The following is a 404-nucleotide window of genomic DNA, read 5'->3' as shown; positions in this document are numbered from 1 at the left end:
TTTGTACTTTTAACTAAAAATGAAAAATGGTATAGAGTACGACAAGTCAACTTGAAGAAAAAACTTCATCCATTATGTCTTACTTCCCTTGGAATCGGCCAAATATTATACAAATAGTATACTTAATTATTATACAAATTATTATACAAATATTATTTGAATATAAAAAAAAGTATCTTTAACGGCTATAGGGGAGAGTGGGGTCAATTGTAAAATTTTTTACTTAACTATTTTTAACTAACAAAAAATCCAATATATTATTAGTATTAATTGACAGACGAGTAAAGTAGACTATCCTCTACTAGAAAAAAAAATAAATACCTAATTTTAAATGTTATTATATTAGTTATTAACAATTTTTGACAGTCGAGCACTTGTTACAATTGTCCCATATGGCGATTTTT

Source organism: Parasteatoda tepidariorum, chromosome 5 (assembly GCF_043381705.1).
Source record: "Parasteatoda tepidariorum isolate YZ-2023 chromosome 5, CAS_Ptep_4.0, whole genome shotgun sequence".
Lineage (NCBI taxonomy): Eukaryota > Metazoa > Arthropoda > Arachnida > Araneae > Theridiidae > Parasteatoda > Parasteatoda tepidariorum.
The sequence above is the reverse complement of the archived record's forward strand: the minus strand, read 5'-3'. Positions refer to the sequence as shown.